Source organism: Gobio gobio, assembly GCF_949357685.1.
Source record: "Gobio gobio genome assembly, chromosome: 5".
Taxonomy (NCBI): Eukaryota; Metazoa; Chordata; class Actinopteri; order Cypriniformes; family Gobionidae; genus Gobio; species Gobio gobio.
The window spans coordinates 50,871,250-50,887,645 of NC_137101.1; positions in this window are offsets into that span (position 1 = coordinate 50,871,250).

Sequence of the window (16,396 nt, forward strand, 5' to 3'; positions counted from 1 at the left end):
ATATTTGCTATCAGTATCCTCCACAATGCAAAATCCTTATGTGTTTATTGAACTATGTGTGGACCTAATCACAGCACTAGATGTTGCCTGAGGTCCGGACTGGTTCAGAGGAAGGGTCAAGGCTTAAAGATGTATTGAGGGTTAATAATAATAAAATAAAAATTATATATATACATTACTGTGCAAAAGTCTTAGGCACGTTAGTATTTTCACCCCCAAAGATGGTTTTAAGCCAGTTATTTATATCTTTTGTTATAGTGTGTCAGTAGGTAATATCAGTTTACATTTTCAAACATTCATTTTGCCATTAATTGTAATAATCCACTCCAGTGAGATTTTTGTATGCAGAAGGAGTCTGACAACAGAGGTATGATCCACACGGAGATCTGATCTCACCATCTTCGAGTCCGTCTGGGATTACATGAAGAAACAGAAAAAACTGAGACAAAATCCAGAAGATCTGCGGCAGCGTCTCCAGGACGCTTGGAGAAACCCTCCTGCAAACGGCCCCTGATCTCTAACTTCTTAGTTTCAGTAAACAGAGAAATGAACCGATCAAATTGCACATACCTCTGCTTTTAGCCATGATTTCTAACTGTGAGCTGATGATGTAACACCCAGGTCTAAATCACTTCAGAAAACACATTTTCCTGTCAGAAACCCTCCTCTCAAAACAGATTATGTCAGAATATATTTTATTATATTGATATTTCCCCATAACTTTTAAAAAATCATTAATATAACTTGATTTTAAGTCAAAATTACTTCAGAAAAGACATTTTCCTGTCAGAAACCCTCCTCTCAGGACAGATTCTGTCAGGATATATTTTATTATATTGATATTTCCCCATAACTTTTTAAAAATCATTAATATAACTTGATTTTAAGTCAAAATTACTTCAGAAAATACATTTTCCTGTCAGAAACCCTCCTCTCAGAACAGATTCTGCCAGGATATATTTTATTATATTGACATTTCCCCATAACTTTTTTAAAAAATCATTACAATTTAGAGTGATCTGTTATCAGAGATTGTCCAAAGTTATGAATTTTAGAAATGTACATATACAAATCACACAGTTAGCTAACATTGCATTTCTCCAAATAAAAAAAATACAATAACAGACATCATACATTTCCTGTGATATAAAATACTATTTTCAATCATTTCATGCTTTCTGTTTTATATTTTGTTTTATATGTGGGCATAATGCGGTCACTTCCCCAATGTTTTACACTATAATAATGAAATAATTATTTGAAACGATACTCGGTTACTTAACGTAACCTCGGTTCTCTCTAGAAGAGGGAACGAGTATTGCGTAAGTTCCTTACGCTACGGGAAAGTATTCTTTCTTCGAGATTTCTGAAAAACCCAAAATTATCCTTAATTTTGTAACATTGTCAACGCAGTGCGGCAGCCTGGCAGACCATAGCAGGCTATTCCAGCGTGCTATTGGCTGCTCTGCTGGCAACTGCAGCAGCCTATCGGTGAGCCCGCGTGACGTGGCCACCTGGCTTCATTTGCCTACAGGTGGGGCGTGGCCACGTGTATATAAGCAGGGCTCACGGGCTGCATATTCGGTTTTCGTAGTTCTGAAGTGTAAAAGCCCGCGGGGCGCACGGCAAGGAACGCAATACTCGTTCCCTCTTCTAGAGAGAACCGAGGTTACGTTAAGTAACCGAGTATCGTTCTCTTACGAGAGGTTCTCTCGTATTGCGTAAGTTCCTTACGCTACGGGAACATATTGTCAACGCCGTGCGCGCCTCGCATACAGCATATGTATCCCAGGGAACCGGGGAAAAAACACTGCTCGGGCAGGGTGGCCGGTAAAGGAAACGGGCCACCACATATACGGACACTTCATTTGAACTGACGGGTGGTTACAACAGGTGGTTACAACACCCTGTCCCATGAATGAGGGAACGGCACCTGCCGGTCTCCTTCAAATTCACCACACCTTGTCTCATGAATGAGGGAACGGCAACGCCAGTCGCCTTCAAATTCACAATATCAGTTGCCAGCAGAGCAGCCAATAGCACGCTGGAATAGCCTGCTATGGTCTGCCAGGCTGCCGCACTGCGTTGACAATGTTACAAAATTAAGGATAATTTTGGGTTTTTCAGAAATCTCGAAGAAAGAATACTTTCCTGTAGCGTAAGGAACTTACGCAATACTCGTTCCCTAGAGGGAGATAATCTGCGCCCTGAAGGGAGTGCCGATCGCTTTGGGGACATAACCATGCCTCGGTCTGAGAATGACCTTAGAGTCATTAGGACCGAACTCCATACACGTCGGGCTCACTGAGAGCGCGTGTAGATCCCCCACGCGTTTCACTGAAACCAGAGCTATCAGAAACGCGGTTTTTAGCGAAAGGAACCTTGGTTCCACAGTCTCGAGCGGTTCAAAGGGATGAGCCTTCAGGGCCTCTAGGACCAAGGCCAGATCCCATATAGGAACCAAAGGGGGCCGCGGGGGATTCATCCGTCTGGCTCCTCTGAGGAAACCGATGAGCTCGTTCCTTCCTAGCGTGCTACCTAGCGTCGTCTGGGCGAACGCTGCTATAGCCGCCACATACACTTTGAGCGTGGAAGGGGACCTGCCCAGTTCCAAAAGCTCTTGGAGGAAGGAGAGCACCCGCTGGACCCCACATTGCTGTGGGTCCAATCCCTTGAGTGGAAACACACCACTCAGTGAACACCGACCACTTAGAACTATATAACCGCCTCGTCGAGGGGGCTCTAGAGTGTGAAATCGTGTTCATAACCCCTTCGGGCAGGTCAACGGGTATCCGTTGGTCACCCATACATGCAGAGACCATCGCTCTGGATGGGGATGCCAAACTGACCCTCCTGCTTGAGAGAGGAGGTCTGCTCTCAGCGGAACTGGCCAGGGGGGTGAGTGCGACAGCTTCACCAGCTCTGGGTACCAAATCTGGTTCTCCCAGCGCGGCGCTATAAGGAGCACCGGGCGGCGCGTCTCCCTGATTTTCGCTATGACCTGGGGCAATAGGGAAATCGGCGGGAAAGCATACAGCGGGAGGCTGGGCCAAGGTTGGGACAGCGCATCCTCGCTTTTGGACAGAAACGTCGGGCAGCGGGCGTTCTCTTTTGTTGCAAAGAGGTCGAGCTCCGCTCTGCCGAATAGGCGCCATACCAGCTGGACTGTCTGGGGGTGCAGGGACCATTCTCCTGAGAGAATGAGGCCCCTGGACAGCTTGTCCGGGCCCACATTGAGGTGGCCCGGTATGTGCGCAGCTCTCAGCGAGCTGTCTGCCCACACGAGCAGGCGTTCTGTCAGATTGCCCAGACACCTGGACCTGACACCGCCCTGCCGGTTCACGTAGGACACCACTGTGGTATTGTCCGACCGGACCAACACGTGGTGTCCTCGTATAAGCGGGAGAAACTGCTTGAGCGCGTTCTCTACCGTTATCATCTCCAAACAGTTTATGTGTAGGAGTTTTTCCTCGCTCGACCAGAGGCCCGAGGCTGATCTGCCCTCGAAAACGGCGCCCCAACCCGTGGTGGAGGCGTCCGTCGAGATGACCTTGCGGTGTGAGATGGCTCCCATCGTCACTCCCCTCTGGTACCAGTCGGCTACTAACCAGGGCTCTAGGCTGAAACACAGCTCTGAGTCACTCTGATCCTGAAGCCTCCGGACGCCCAGGCTCTGTGAGGCACTCGGGCGTTTAACCAGCATTGCAGCGGGCGCATGCGCATTAAGCCCAGCTGGAGCACAGCTGCAGCTGAGGCCATACGTTCCAGCATCCTCTGAAAGAGCTTGAGAGGTGCGATTTTGCCCGGCCGGAAGTACTCAGCCATGCGCTGAACTTGGCGCGCGCGTTGGGGTGACAGGCGGGCTGACATTGCCACAGTGTCCAGATTCAAACCCAGAAATGAGGTTGATTGCGTGGGCACTAATGAGCTCTTGGTCCAATTGACCGTGAGCCCCAGGCTGTCCGGATGGCTGAGCAGCATTGCCCTGTGGGCGAGGAGCTCGGCCTCTGACTGCACCAGGATGAGCCAATCGTCCAGATAGTTCAACACTCGCATCCCTCGACTTCTCAGAGGAGCGAGGGCCGCGTCCATGCACTTCGTAAATGTACGGGGTGCTAGTGACAGGCCGAACGGAAGGACGGTGTATTGATAAGCCTGGCCGTCGAAGGCAAATCGTAAGAATGGCCTGTGACGTGGCGTTATCTTGATTTGAAAATATGCATCTTTCAAATCTAGGGAGATTAGCCAGTCTCTCGGGCGAGTATGCGCGAGGATCTGCTTGGTCGTGAGCATCTTGAACGATCTTCTCATAAGAGCTTTGTTCAGACGCCTCAGATCCAGAATCGGTCTGAGCGACCCATCCCTTTTTGGCACGAGAAAATACTGGCTGTAAAAGCCTGACTCGCTCATAGAATGGGGAACCGGTTCTATAGCCCCTTTGCACAGCAGCGTGGCTATTTCTGCTCGAAGTAGATGTGCTACTTCCTCGCTCACTCTCGTCTCTGTTCGCGCACAGAAGCGCGGAGGGTGGCGAGCGAACTGCAGAGTGTAGCCGTGCTTCACTGTTTTCAGCACCCATTCTGATACACCTGGAATGGCTTCCCACGCTCTCGCGTGTGCCACACGGGATAGAACGGCCTCCGGGCTCAAAACGCCGTGCTTCGCGGGTTTGACGGCCTGTATAGGAGGGGCGGGCGCAGTGCGCGCGCTCTCTGTGCTGTGGGCCAGCCGATCGCTCTCGATGGCTGGCCGCCTTACACACTGTATCTCTGCCGCTTCGAGCGGGGAGTGGCTTGTGTGTGTGGCCCTACACTCGTCGTTCCGGCCACCTTGGGCGGAGAACAAATGGTGTGTGGCGCGGCGCATGGCGCCGGGGGCAGAATGTTCGCGAAAATGTGTGAGCGCGTTTGAGCGGGCACAACTCTTACGCGTGGAACATGACCGGTTAAGAGTGGCTGTGTGACAGCGCGTGTGGTGATTAGGCGTGGGCGCAAATAAGCGGACACGTGACCTAACTCTAGCACTCGAGCGGCCGGTGGCCGCTTTATGTGAGTGAGAGACACGGGATTTGTGGTGCTTGGGTGCAGGGGTGAACACAAAAGTGGGCACGTTTACTGCATTTGAAAACACATACGGCGTGAGCCGTGCAACCAGAAATAAAAGCAACTTCGTGATTTCTCTGGTTCGTCGTAAAACGGCGGTTGTAGACAGGCGAGAGGGCAGTTTTGCCGGCTCGTTGGCTGCGTGAGAGCCATCTGCAGCAGCCACAGGAGTGGGGGCTGACAGGAAGAAGAGTTTTGACGGTGGTCCGGCCACGGCGGGACTTAACCGTCACTTCCCCCTTCTGCTAGGAGGACTTTGGAGGGGCTTCAGTTGGAAACAGGCGAGAGGGCGAGTCCGCCGGCTCGTAGGCTGCGTGGAAAACATCTGCAGTAGCCACAGGAGTGGGGACTGACAGGAAAACAGAGTTTTAACGGTGGTCCGGCCGCAGCGGGACTTAACCGTCTATTCTCTCCTTATGTATAGACGCCCAAAAATACTCGAGCGCCACGTGGTGCAAGTTAGCTTTCTGTATGTAAGAAAAGCTGGCCGCGAGCCTGGGGAAGCGGACAGTAAACATTTTTATCTGCCGCGAGAGCTGGGCTCGAACTCGGGTCTCCGGCGTTTCAGCCGCTGATTTTGCCGCTGTGCTACCGGGAGGGACACAATAGCGTTAAGTTAGCGCGAGCATACGGCAGTACGTCCTCGTGCTTGTTGGCAGTCGTGCGTGCATAAAAGACAGGCTCGTTACTGCAATAGTAATATTTCCAGCCGCCTGAACTGGAGAGGGGGCTGAGAAATGCTAGAGAAAGGCGGTTCGTCCGGCCACAGCGGGACGAAAACACCCTCTGTTAATTTTCCGGTGAGTGCGGCGCGCACACGCGCGCTGAACATGCTCGTGACCGTGCGCACTCTCATTCCTTGTGAACGGCGCAATCTGCGCGGTCCAACAGGGGGGAGTGCGGGTTCGTTGGAGAGCATATGTCAGCGTCATGTCTCATGACGGCGTTTGTTCGCTGGCGTGCGTGTCTTAACAGGCTCGTGTACAGCAATATGAACAATTCCAGTCGCCTGAACTCATGAGGGGACTGAGAAATGTGCGCGAGGGTGGAACAGCTCTCTTGTAACGTAAAGAGAGCTGCAGGACCGTCCGTTTCTGCCATCCCTTGTATGTAAGCGGCGCATTAGCGCGGCATGAACAGAGGGGGGAGGAGGCTCGCTCCGAGACCGTTCATTTCTACCATCCCTTGCAAGCGGCGCGGTGGCGCGGCTTGAACAGAGGGGGAAGAGGCTCGTTCCGAGACCGTTCATTTCTACCATCCCTTGCAAGCGGCGCGGTGGCGCGGCTTGAACAGAGGGGGAGGAGGCTCGCTCCGAGACCGTTCATTTCTACCATCCCTCGCAAGCGGCGCGGTGGCGCGGCTTGAACAGAGGGGGAGGAGGCTCGCTCCGAGACCGTTCATTCCTACCATCCCTTGTAAGCGGCGCGGCTTGAACAGAGGGGGAGGAGGCTCGCTCCGAGACCGTTCATTTCAACCATCCCTTATAAGCGGCGCGGTGGCGCGGCTTGAACAGAGGGGGGGGACAGCGGAGTGATGTCATCATAAAACTGCTCGAGTCGAGCCCGCAGGGTCGACATAGAGAGTTCCTCGCACTCGGGGCAATCGCCCGCGAGGAGTGCGGCGGCGGCGTGGTCACGGCCCAGACAGAGAGCGCAGACACATGGCGGTCTCTGGTGCTGAGCTGCACGTGGCACGAGCCGCAGGTGGAACGAGGCGTTTTGATAAAAACGCTCGTGCTCTTTTATGAAACGTGTGACGCAACGGCGAGAACACGTGCAATGAAAGGATATAATGCTGCCGGATAGCAGAGCAGGCACGGATGGCTGAAGGTGGCGCGATGCTGCCGGCTTCTTCAGGCGCTGTCCTCTGCTTGCTCGTCTGCACGATCACGGCGGCGGGTTCCAGATCCAGCGATGCGAAGGGCTTCGCTGAAGAAAAGAAAATCGAATATGCAGCCCGTGAGCCCTGCTTATATACACGTGGCCACGCCCCACCTGTAGGCAAATGAAGCCAGGTGGGCGCGAAGCGCCCTCATTGGTCGCCACGTCACGCGGGCTCACCGATAGGCTGCTGCAGTTGCCAGCAGAGCAGCCAATAGCACGCTGGAATAGCCTGCTATGGTCTGCCAGGCTGCCGCACTGCGTTGACAATGTTACAAAATTAAGGATAATTTTGGGTTTTTCAGAAATCTCGAAGAAAGAATACTTTCCCGTAGCGTAAGGAACTTACGCAATACGAGAGAACCTCTCGTAAGAGAACCCAGTTCTTTTACCTCAAATATTCAAATCGCCTGTGCATCTCAGTTGTGACGTCACCGGCGCGCTGCCGCTGCGCGCTCTCGCTTCTTCAGTCCGTTGGAGATCTGAGGGGAGAAAGGCTTGTGTTTGTTCACTCGTGTTCAAAAGCGTCTTAAAGGTTAAGAATCGACGATTAATTGATTTGTGTTTTGTTCAAATGTGTAAATGAGAAGCTCGAGTATGTTCTCTTTCATTAGAGCCGAGTTTAAAGGTGTTTTATCAGCAGAAGTGTAGTTTTAACCGAGGGAATGCAGTGTGAAGGTTTATGTGAGCGGTTCGCCTGTGGAGATGAATTTCTCTCCTGTGCTTCAATGTTTGGCAAATTCATAATACACTGATTAATAACTGCATGTTTAGCACTTGTGCAGGCATGGTTATGTATTTAGATGTGTTTTTGTGATTTCTGTCATGTGCGTTCAAAACTGAATTGACTTTATATTATTTTTTTTATTTTTATCTTTTCAAAACTGATGTAATGTGTTGAACAATGTGTTTAAACTAGTTTCAGTTGTTAAATGACATTTTAAAGTGTTTATTCATTTCGTGACTGTTTTTGTCACCTTACATGGAAACTGCTTATTCATACCTGAAATGTTCAGTTTTATGAGTATTTGAGAGAGATCTACAAACCTTTCCTCTGCTCAAGGATCAGTTGAGCTGCTCTGGATGATGCATTATCATATTTACTGTTATTACCTTATCAACTCATAATCAAAGAGCCATGTCTGCAGTAGGGGTGTCCCCGACTAATGATTTACACATTCAAATCAGAATTGTTGATAGTCGAATCATCTGTCTGTGTGTGTGTGTGTGTGTGTGTGTGTGTGTGTGTGTGTGTGTGTGTGTGTGTGTGTGTGTGTGTGTGTGTGTGTGTGTGAATGGGTTGGGAGGGGCACGACAGTCAGCAGGAGGGTAAAACTTATATTTTACACACTCCGCACAGTAATGACTTTTAATAAAACGACCAAAACTGCCTGCCAACTGACAGACAAACTGACAATGCATTCTTAGGTTTAAATAAAAGGTAATGTGGTGGATAAACATTTGGAAAATGTTCATAACATTTTAAAGCCGCGATTGAAATACAGAACATCACACAAATATATAAAAGAACATTTCGTTAAATAAACCTAAAAAAAGACCTGCCTAGAGAGGAAAAGAACACTGTAGGCGTTTCTCAATGTGAAGGAAGGATCCTCGGAAGCCAGAATTTCGAGGATGCTACGTCATCGACGTCCGTTGAAGGGCTGTTCCAATGTCGAGGATCCTCGGAATTTCAACCAAGGTCTGAGTCCTTCGTTCGAAAAATATGCCATATACAGGAAAGGATGCTTACGAGCAGGCACGTGGAGGGGGGGAGGTGGGGGCTTTGGGTGCTCGACCCCCTGCCCTTTTTCAAAATGAATCAAAAGTGCCCCTCTCAGACACATCAATGATAATACCGTGGTCAATAAAACTAAATAAATGTGATTATTATAACATGACATTGATGACAATGTATACAATAGTAACGAACGGCTCAAAAGTCGGACAATTTCTGTTGAGGCGTTGCCATAACGCGTTGCTATGGGTTGCGGGCGTTTTGATTGACAGCTGATTTTCCTCTGTTATCGAGACAAATATGGTCCTTTCAGAGAGTGTGTGGCCTCACGGGAAAAAAGTAAACCAATATTTTTTTTTCATCCATAATCAGAGCTAATGTGTTGAATTACAAATCTATATATTATATATTTTAAAGTATTACACAATTCACCAATGCCCGTTTGTCATCATGTATATACACCAACCAATCGTGATCTGGCAAAGCAAGTTCAAATTCCATTGGGCATGTGAAGTGGAGCGGTAATTTTCTGTTCTTATTCATAAATCGGTTGAAAATTACATGGACAGACGAACTAATGTTTCGGGCTTTCGGTACGGTGCGCGCGTGTACCGAACGGTTATGAATGTAATCTATAACAGTTAACAGTTGGCTTGTTGTAAGCGCGGAACACACTTCAATCCGAGTTCCCACACGAACATATTAAGTATTCAGTCCATTTTATCACGAAATTCAAACGATAAATGCGGTTTTAACGCTCTATTATGTGACGTGACAGAGAGACGCGTATCAGTTCAACTTCAAGCGGCAGCGTGAGTGAACGCGATCATCTCTTCCTAAAGAAATGAATATCTAAAGGTATGTTGAGGATACATTACAACTTACTGAAACGTATCATATGTTGTGTAATCGCTCCATTAGTGTTTCAACCGCGGAAAGACAATAAAACAGCTTGTAAACAATGTCATGTTGCATCACATTTACCTCAGAAGTCATTCAGTGTCCACAGCTGTGAGTTCACTAACTTAGAGAGATTACGACGCATGCGCGAGAATATGACGTAGCGCCGGCGTTCGGGAATCCATGAAATACACACTTAAGCCCCATTTTGAGCACTACGCCGAGACCTAAAGCACGATCAATGTAGAATCCAACAGCTTAGACACGCGCGTCTTCCTCTGCTCGTAAACAAATCGCTTCTGGGTCATGTGTCCGAACACCGGATCTGCGTCATATTCTCGCGCATGCGTCGTGGAGGCATACACGGAAGACAAGAACAAGTTGGATAAAGGTGTTATTTTGATTTTTTTTTGCGCACAAAAACTATTGTCGTCGCATCGTAAAATTATTGTAGAGCCACTGTGGTGAGATAGACTTTGTAACGACGTTTTAAGTGCCTTTCATGGATCTTGGAAGTGTAAATGTACTGAATGCAAATGGAGGCCTATCTGAAGCCTTTCTCAGCCATCAGCTTTCAACTAAAATATCTTCATTTGTGTTCCGAATATGAACGGAGGTCTTACGGGTGTCGAACGACATGAGGGTGAGTAATTAATGACAGAATTTTCATTTTTGGGTGAACTAACCCTTTAATTATTTAATATAAACTATATCCATTTTTAAAAAACCTTTGTTCTTTAGACTGCAATAGAAAAACAAAACAATGTATTGAACAATATCTTCACCCTTATTTACAACTTATTTATAACGTTTTGTGATTCGGTATTCCTAGCTCTACAAAAAGCATACATTTTTACATCTTTTAATAAAAAAATTATTTCAACATTTCTATATTGACAACTATATACATGAAGCAGAAAATTCATTTAAACAACATTCTCATATCTACAACTATATACAACAACTTAAAGCTACACTGTGTAACTTTTTTAGTTTGTTCTTAGCTAAAAACACTTAGTTCTTTCAAAAATATATGTGCTCATTAATGCATATTTACTTCTTTCAAGTAATAAAGTATTCTCGTAAGTTTATAATATGCCATTGAAAATACATACGGTAATGGGTTCGAATGCAGGTCGCCATGTTGCCCCTCCATCTTGAAAGTACATCAGCCAAAGAGGGACATACCCGTAAATTCAAGCTTTGCCTTTCGCGTTTTAACACTCGATGGCACCGTGTCGAATGTGGACGAGGTCGAACTGGAAGCCATATTAATCTTGGACTAAATCGGCCACCGTAGGAGTTAAAACAAAATCGGAATTGAGAGGAAGAGAAACTAAAATTCACTGGATGGTCATATACCTTTTCACCACTAGACGGGGGAAAATATCACACAGTGTAGCTTTAAACATTTACAACTATATACACAACAAGACGAGAAGAACACAAGCGGCCATCAGCCACACTGCCTACAGCAACGCCGGTGCTGCTGCTGCTGTTGCTTCAAGGCTGCAGACAGAAGAAGAATGTTTAGGTTAGTCCAGTGGTAATCCAATCTGTCATGAGATGATAGATGATAATTGATTCTACTACAGTTGCAATATATGTAATATTGTATCACTGAAGGTAAATAAAATATACTTAATGTACTTTTATGATCAGTTAAGACCATAATACAGTACATCACTGGTACATTAAGAATATTTCATTTACCTTCTTGACTGTATGGGTGTTTACCAATGGTGGTGTTGTGTGTACTTGGATGTAAGCGCAGCAGGTCATAGTCCACACTTCATTATTCACCTGGCAAAAATAGTCATGGTCAAGAGGTGCCTCGTGGAGTGCAGACACCTCTTTGGTCAGCGCAGCTCCACTCCGGCTCTCCCCACCATCAAGCTCCACAAGGGGCTGGTTGTCCTCCTCCACAACTTCTTCCAGCACATCCCCGACACCAACACAAATATTGTGCAAAATTGCACATGCTGTCACCACCTGTGCACAAGGCAGAGCAAAAGGATACAAGACTGTTGAGATATGAAAAAAAAAACATGAACACAGAAGATAGTGTGACTTTATCAGTTGTTAAGCATTAACTGTTATTTTGAGTAGGATACTATGATTTGATTAAGAAATTTACCACAGAAGTATTGCAGTGATTTATTACCTTAGGGACAAACAGTGCATTTACTTCCAGTGCTTCTAAAAAGATGCACCTGAAGCGGGTTTTCATCATTCCAAATGCAGGCTCAATGATTGTGCGACCTTTGGAATGAAGGTAGTTGAACCTTTGCTCTGCCATGCCTCTCACTGGCCTCTTATATGGTGTGATAAGGGCCAGGGGTTCCTGTAGACATGGGTAGCCACCATCAGCTAGGAGAAAATACCCAGGAGGAGGGTAAGTCCCCCTAGTGTAGATGGGGCTGTTCTTAAGGATGCGTGCATCATGCACACTTCCTGGGTAACCCACAGAGATGTCAATAAAGCGGCCCCGATGGTCACAGACTGCCTGGAGCACCACTGAAAGGAAGAGCTTTCTGTTGTTGTAATCGGGGCCAGACAATGCTGTGCAGCAACCAAACACTTGGCACTTCCATTTTTTTCCTGTCAGAATATATATATTTTTTTACAGTCGTTTCTTCACAAATGTATAAATTTCATGCATGTAATTTGAAATAAGGTCAACAATTACTTCAGAAAATATTTTTTCCAGTCAGAACCCCTTCTCTGACAACAAATCCTGTCAGAATATGTATTTTTTTACAGTCGTTTCTTCACAAATGTATAAAATTCATGCATGTAATTTGAAATAAGGTCAACAATTACTTCAGAAAATATTTTTTTATACATTAACATATAAATAAAATGAAATTCATACTTGAATAAAAAGTTTCTCACCTCAGAAAATACTTTGCTGCTGATTTGTTGCTGAGTTGTTGCGGAGTGGTGAAGTAAGAAGGGATACAGTGGTATTGAACTTGGCAGCAATCCAAACAGCCAATCAGAAGAAAGCGGATTTTCACTGACGTAATGACGCAATGACGCGCACTTGAAAGCCTGTTCCATTTACGTGTTTTCCGAATGCTAAGGAGGAGCCTCGGCTAGCCTCTGAAGGAAGTGACTTGGAAGGATCCTTGACATTGAGAAACACCTTCTGTGTCTGTGTGACGGGTCCACTGGTGGAGTGGCCACAACATTGCCTTTGAGTTTATTTCATCTTCATCTACTAAAAATGAAGCTAACAATGATGCGAACCATGTGAAAAAATAATCAACCGTTACAATGATAGATCAATAAATGTACACTGTTAAAAACACACACACAAAAACATGGTTCCCAATTATTTATATTCACGATTTCTAGTATTTGTACAGGCTTTACATTTTTATTTCAATGTTGTAACAATTAATTGATCTATTTTATCTTTGTAGTAGATTTGTTATATGACAGCATTAGTTAAAGTTTCTTAAGGGTCAAGATCAAGTTCTCTGCATCTCCTGCATCAAGCCATCCCATAATACTGTCACCACTCAAATGAATGGAGGCTTAGATTAACTGTACAGTGTGTGTGTAATGACCATCTCATCTTAGAGGTGTTATAGGGTTATCTGACGCATGAGATCCAAAACAAGACGCTTCCAGTTAGGGTTAGTTATCCACACATGCCATAGACTGTAAAAAATGATGTCTGCCCTCAGCAAATATGGCTCATTAAAATAAACAGATTTTACTTAAAAAATTAGTTTTGCACATTCCTTAATTTAAAACTGTAATTGTTATATAACATATTGAATTTACGGTTTACTTTAATTAATAAAGAAACACAACCAGCAATTTTGAGCAAAGTCAACAATAATCTGGAGTTTAGTCAATTTCACATAATATTTTAGGATCCATCATCTTACCACGTGATGCCGTCACCACGGGAACGAACGTAGGCCTACGTGAAGCGCGAAATTTGAAAACCATCTATCGAGAGAAGACTCTTCACCCACGGCAATGGTAAGTTATTATTAATATTAGGTGATATAAGTAGAGGTTTCCTTTAAGCCATACTCTGAATATCATCATGTTCCTGTTCTGTTAAATAAGTGTAACTTTAAATGGCAATTTTCTAGATATTGTTTGAACTCTGTTAAAAATGTGTATGCATGCACGCCGTCGGAGTCTCCAAAATTTGTACATTGTAAAGGTACTTTCGTGAGGTGAATGTTAAATAATGATTATTGGCAGATTTTATTTTTTCTGTGCGAAAACAGGCTGGTCCATATAACGTTGGTATTTCGCTGTGTGGTGGTGTGACACAGTCATATGTAACGTTAAGCGCTGCTAAAAATACATATTAAATATCCTTCATTTGTGGGTCAATATCACCAGAGAGTGCCTTTCAACCCTCACAATACTCACACATTTTGATTTTAATGTACCATTCACTTTATGTCATGTCATAAATAGTAGACACTCAAGTATATAAGAAATATATTATCTGAGCTCCCACATATTTTTTTTTTTATAATTATGGGGCATTTTTGAGAGCATAAACCATAGGATATGTCCACCCTGTCATGGACATATATATTACTGTTAAATACATTTTCATTGCAATATTAAGATGCAAATGATACTTTCTGAAAGGTATGATGTCCCTTTCCTAAACAGGGTTATTTGTTTGCTTTCAAATTATCAATACATAAAAGATTTTACGTAAAACATGTGTTTTTAAACTAACTCATATAATTCGCACATGTATTTTTTTCTTTTTTGGATAACAAAAATTATATTTGGACGCAATTTTTTGTTTGCATGTTTTTGCCCCCACACCTAGCTATTGAACACACTGGATTATAAAGGTATGATTGAATGATTTATTACCAAGATACCAAGATGACAGGGCGGACGAGCACACGACGGGGTGGACACATAAAGCAGAACACAAAAATCGTGACAAAAAATGGCAATAAAACATTTATTCAACTTAAATAAATTTTAAAAATGACATTCTCAATCACATTGATATAACCAAGAGTTTAGAGCGGCCTCTCTGGTTGAGATGAAACCGACAGGGAGTTACAAAACCTGCCCGTCTTTTCAGCAAAATGTGAACATACAGATTTGCTTTCAACTCTTTCAATTCTTTAATAATTTTCTTCTTTCTCGAATCCTTTCTCCTTGAAGGCGTTGCCTAGAATACATAAATTATTGTCAGGTTTTTAGGCCAATCACTGTTGATTAGGCATATTTCATCCCTAACTAAATTATTCAACTATAACCAGGGAAGCTATTTTATAATATAGGTATTATATAGGTGACTATAATTCATGAATTAAGAATACATTAGAGTTATGTTTCCTTTACTACATTTATACTAACCTTGAGGGACCTTTACTACACTAGCTGTGGTGGACCGTCCAGCTCCAGTGGTTCTGCAGCTCCACTATTGGCCTGGCTTTAGCTCTGGCAGCTTTCTTTGCCTCTTTTCATTTTTCCTTTGTGAATGTTTTCCTCTCTCTGTGAGGTCATTAATAGCTTTCTTCTTCCCTGTATCTCTATCTTTCCTCCATCTCTCCCTTTCTTTCTTAAGGTATGCCTCTCTTTGTTCAGGGTTTGCATCCCGGTGTTTTCTGTATTGCCGTGCACTTTCTGCCGCACTCAGAGGCATGTCCTGATAACAGCAATGATGTTTTTTTAAACTACAAAATATTATCTACAGCAGATGTTTCTATAAAATTTTATATAACATTTCTATAAATTACAATATTAACTACAAATGAATGCTAAGTCCACCCTGTCATGTGTATGTCCACCCTATCGAGTCTAAGGGGCCGACAGGGTGGACATTTTGAGCTTCAATTAGCATCTTAGCTTACAGCAAACTGTGACTAGCTAAATAGTTAGTCTGGTTGTTGAAGAGAATTTGGTATATTTAAACTTACATATTTTGAAAATATTGTATTTTAATCACTTCTAGTATATATTATGCCGACAGGGTGGACATGTTAAGCTTAAAAAATATTGTTTTTATTACAAAATGATCAATACAATCAATTTGAGTAATATCTTATTTAACAAAATATTAATAGGAAAATATAAATTTTTTATGATTTGACTATTTTTCTCTCATTCAAATTTAATGAGCAGTGCCTGGGACATAGCAAAATAACATACATCCTCTAGTACAAAACTAAAAAAAATCTTGAAAATGTTTCTAAAGAGCCAAGTAATGCTTCTGTTATGAATAAAAAACTTACCCTAATACAACACACCCTTTCATAATCATTTGTATGTTAAGTTATGTTCAGGACACCAAAAGGCACCCTACAGTGATATTGATATTGATACATAATAGAAACTGGAGCTGGTGTGAATTGAGTCTGTGTTCACTAATTAGTGTTTAATTAGTATTTGTTTAGTATTTTTAAATTAGTAATAGTGTTTAATTAGTATTTTTAATATTGGCAAAATACACTGCCTCTCGTGTGTTTCAAGTCGAACACATGTATGAACTCGGCTTTATGAACTCATACACTCTTTTTAAGATGTTTGCTTTTAACACATTTGTCACTGTTTTAAGTTTAATATAGGGATTATCTGGGGCACGTTCAACGCTCAAACCGGTGCGCAACGTTTTGCTACGGTTTCCGGTTGAACGTCATGTTTCCTGGAAACGGTGTGCAACGGTGTGCAACGGGTTTGAGATGCGTTTGATCTCGTTTGGTGGGTGTGTCAAAAATGACAGCCCAATCAGCGGCAAAATGTATAAACCACGCAGTATTAAAGAG